At 34.6% G+C, this 5000-nt stretch overlaps 1 protein-coding gene across 1 annotated transcript in view; it reads right to left on the bottom strand.

Annotated features, from left to right (window-relative positions):
• Positions 1-5000, bottom strand: part of LOC115218578 (glycine receptor subunit alphaZ1) — a 208054-nt gene that overhangs the window by 117216 nt on the left and 85838 nt on the right. The window lies entirely within an intron of this gene.

Raw genomic sequence — 5000 nt, 5'->3', positions numbered from 1 at the left:
ACCCGACGAAATACGTCTGCATCACCGGATGCTCCTGAACCAGTTGTTGAGTGTCCCACCCAAGAGGAATCGGTCGTTAATGTGTCGAAACAATTGTCGCGATTAATAGTAAATTATCGTATATTCCATCTTCCGTCTTTCATGTGTATATAATATATATACTATATATATATATATATATATATTATTATATATAATATATATATATATATAAATATATTCATTCGACTGCGGCCATACTGCAGCACCACCCAGACGATTTTTTGTCGAATGATTCGACTGCAGTACTTATTTTTTTTAAAAGTCTTTTACTTCTGTCGGTGTCTCAGCACACCGGTTACCTTCTGGTGGTGGCGGTGGTGGTGGGTCAGACTAACACAAACACAAACACGCACTACTCGAAACACATATTATTAAGTAAGAAAATGGAGAGATTCAACGGATATAGATTAATTTATTAACATTTTCAAAAGACCTACAATTGTTTCAATTCACACTAAATAAATACAAATTACAAACATATAGAATAAAATAAGTTTACATTTTGAATATTTAGAGTAAAATATCTTCAGGGCCAATGGACATTAAGAATCTCAATTGAGATTCTCCGACAGACTCACTGAAGCGTGTCGTTCTGACTGAATCTTGTAGTATGTATGGTTGGTTAGAAATAGTTTGATCTTTGTGTCTAGGCGATTTTCCGTCACGTATCGTTGCATTGGGGTTGTAAGGCAGATTAAACCAGATGATTTTCTGTTCTATTTCGTAATTCGCTCCGTTATCTTTCGTGTATTCTAATTCTCTTTTGGTATTGTTTATAATTCGGAAATTCTCTACGCTATGTTGTTAACATAGTTCTACTTAATTGACGGTAAACGGTTGAATATTCGTTTGTTTAAAGAATTACTTCCTTTGGCTTACCATAGGGCAGTTTGGTTTCTCTTTTCTTCGTGGATTTAAATATATTACTACATCAAGGAAATTTGCAATGAATAGATTTGTGATGATAATTATTTTCAAACGGCAAACTTTCAAACCATTTATTTGGAGAATTATAAACTTGTCTCATTTGTCACTGCTCATATTTATAAAGGTTACTAAGCACTTGGTTCTCTATGACTCTATTTTTAATTACTTGGGCATTTTACTCGTTTTTCCAAGTACTCACACACACACACACACACACACACATACACAAAGCCACTTACAGACATACGCGTCATTAAAAAGGAACTAACTTTATAAGTACGTCTATATATACATAAGTACATACACACACACACACACACACATATATATATAGATATGTGTGTGTGTGTGCATTTGTATCTGTGTAGGTAAGTATACACGCGTATGTAATGGATACATGTGTGTGTGTATATATTATATATATATGTGTATATGAATTGTTATTTCTTTCATTTTAAACATGCATGTAGGTTGTGTGTGTGCATAACTGTGTGTATAAAAGTTGTATATAATAATTATTCCCACCTAAATGTCAATATCATTTAATGCATAATTGTACCGAAACATATCAAACTATTTTTCCTCAGGTTGAATTTTAAATGCTGACAAAGTATATTTTATTCATCAAATTACTTTTAGCAGTAATATCTTTACTCCATAATTTGTTAACGCTCTTGTTAGCTCTGTGTCTTTTTATTGTTATTATCGCCTCTCTTGAAAACTTTTGAATGGTGAATTTGTTAAGTTTGGCTTGTATTAGATAAGGATAAACTATTTATTACTGTTACTAAATTTTCTACAGCCACCTTCACATTCCATGACTACCATTGGGATCAAACCTAGGCACAAGGCCCGAATTTTTGGAGATGGGGAGGGGTCAGTCGATTAGATCGACCCCAACACGCAACTGTTATTTAATTTATCGGCATCCGAATGGATAAAAGGCAAAGTTGACCTCGGCGGAATTTGAACTCACAACGTAGCGGCAGACGAAATACCTATCTCTTTACTACCCACAAGGGGCTACACACAGAGGGGACAAACAAGGACAGACACACGGATTAAGTCGATTATATCGGCCCAATGCGTAACTGGTACATATTTAATCGACCCCAAAAGGATGAAAGGTAAAGCCGACCTCGGCGGAATTTGAACTCAGAACGTAACGGCAGATGAAATAATGCTAAGCCTTTCGCCCAGCGTGCTAACGTTTCTGCCAGCTCGTCGCCTTTCCATGGCTACCATTGGGATCGATGAGGTAACGGACAAGTATTCGGGATTATTTTTAGTTTTTTTTAAAACTTAATTCATTTTTAGTATTCTCGTTTGTCGAGTTTATTTCAGATGTTCTCATTCTAAAAATTACTTTTGGATAATCCTTGAGAGGAAGTTGGTGTTGCCTTCGCGGAGGTTTGCGTTCTCTGAGAGCTCTTGCTGTTGTTCTAAGTGGGTAAGTTGATCTACTCGACTTACTGAACTTGCTGGCCTTGTGCCAAAATTTGAAATCATCATCATCATTATTATTATTATTATTATTATTATTATTATTATTGTTACTTATTTTTTCTTCTTTCAAATTTGCTTCCATTTCTTGCCGAGTGTCTTCCCGACTCCTAGGGCAATTATTATTATTATTATTATATTATTATTATTATTATTATTATTATTATTATTATTATTATTATTATTATTACCTTTGCACAGCTTCTACAGTGTCAATTGTTCACTACCAGTGAACTAAGGTAACACCTCTTATTTTTCGAGCACCTTCCGGAGTATTCGAGCGGTTACAAGTAGTGCTGTTTTCTGCAAGTGCTCCACCCTTATTACAATCCCTATTTGTTCCACGTACGTCTCAAGATTTTCGCTCACTGTTCCCAGAGCTCCGATAATTATTGTTACTACTGCTACCTTTTTCATCGACCACAACTGCTTAACTTCCCAAGCTAACCTGTCATATCCCTCGACTATTCTTTCTTCCTTATCGCACATCATGTTGTCAGCTGTGCATGTTATGTCTATGATCCAGCATAGTTTGTTTTCTTTCTCAATTAAGACTATGTCTGGCTTCCTATTCTCTATCTCATGGTCGCACAGAATCATAAAATCCCACAGGATCTTTGCATTATCATTTTCGATGATGCCTTCGGGTTTGTGGTCGTACCAATTTTTTCCTCTGTCAAGTCCACACTTGTTGCAAAGTGTCCAATGGACAAGCCTTGCTATATTGTCGTGGCGTCTCTTATATTCCTTCTGGGCTAGTGGCGTACATTGGCTGGTAATATGCCATACAGTTTCACCGTTTTGTTCACAGATTCTGCACTTATCACTCTCTGCTGTGTTGTCTACTCTATATTTTATGTAGTTTGTTCTTAGTGCTTGATCTTGGGCAGCACAGATTAGAGCCTCCGTTTCCGGTTTTAAATCCCTTTTAGTCATCCACAGCCACTCTTTTTCTCTGTCTGTCTTATCTTCAACATCTCTATGAAATTGACCATGCATTCTTTTCTTTACCTACCTATTTTCAGTTTCATTCGTTTTCAATTTCTTGTATAGTGCTTTATCTTTGCAATTTTTCATCTTACACAAACCTGACGTTCCTACTTCTGATAATAGCGGTTCTGTGGCATTTTTTTACATACCATGCTATGTTGTTTTCTTCCGCTCTAATGCTGTGTTCGCTTCCAATAAGTCCTCTTCCCCCTCTTTTTCTTGGTACACTTTTCAAACACCAAAGAATTTGTCTCAACATATGGCTATGATGCTTCCCCACTCATGATCAGAGATGCACATATCGTCAGTCACTAAGGGACATGCTCAACTGGTTAAGGTCAAACAACTGACAAGCAAGTCTGTGGTATTGAGCAGAATATTTGCTGTAGCCCATCTTTTATACCAAGACAAAACGCGTACATTATTATTATTATTATCGTTATTATTATTATTATTGAGTGAGAGAGCAGTGCATGCCATCAAAATGACACTGGGGTACAAATATACGAAGCCCAGTATACCCATCATGACTACTCGTCTGATAAGGGTACACCAGGCACATGCATCACAACCATATGTGCACGACATGGTGATCTCATAACAAGATAAACAGCGCATGACCTTGCGGGTGGGGCCCAGTTAGAATTTTCTTCTGGTTGGGTAACCCATCCCACTCAAAAGGTCCCTGATTAAGGGTTGTTTAAGGATGTTGAATGAAACACCCATGTTTCCAGAGGTGAATCATTCAAACCCCAAAGAATCCCTCTCAACACATGGCTATGATGCTCCCCCACTACTTCTGCTCATGTTCAGAGATGCATATATCATCAGCCACTAAGGGACATGCTCAACTGGTTACGGTCAAACAATTGACAAGCAAATCTGTGGTATTGAGCAGAATATTTGCTGTAGCCCATCTTTTATAACTAGACAAAACAAGGTACATGATAACACTTCCAGTCAGTTAAGATCAGAAGCCATGAGAGCCGCTGCCTGGTACTGCATCAGGGCATATTATTATTATTTATTATTATTATATTATTATATTATTATTATTATTATTATTTATTATATTATTATTATTATTATATATTATTATTATTATTCATTATTATTATCATTATTATTATTATTATTATTATTATTATTGTTGTTGTTGTTGTTGTTATATTGTTTTATTGTTATTATTATGATTATTATTATTATGATATATATGATGATTATGATGATATTATTATTATCATATTATTATCATTATGTATTATTATTATTATTATTATTATCATTATTATCATTATTATATATGATTATGATGATTTTATTATTATATTATTATTATCATATTATTATTATTATTATTATTATTATTATCATTATTATCATTATTATTATTATTATTATCATTATATTATTATTATTATTATTATTATTATTATTAAAATAGCATGCTTTTTATTGCTTTACTTGTTTCAGTCATGTGACTACGGCCATGCTGGAGTACCGCCTCTAGTCAAACAAATCGGCCCCAAGATTTATTC

The sequence above is a fragment of the Octopus sinensis genome, linkage group LG13, assembly GCF_006345805.1.
Source record: "Octopus sinensis linkage group LG13, ASM634580v1, whole genome shotgun sequence".
NCBI lineage: Eukaryota > Metazoa > Mollusca > Cephalopoda > Octopoda > Octopodidae > Octopus > Octopus sinensis.
This window is presented reverse-complemented; position numbering and strand designations above follow the sequence as displayed.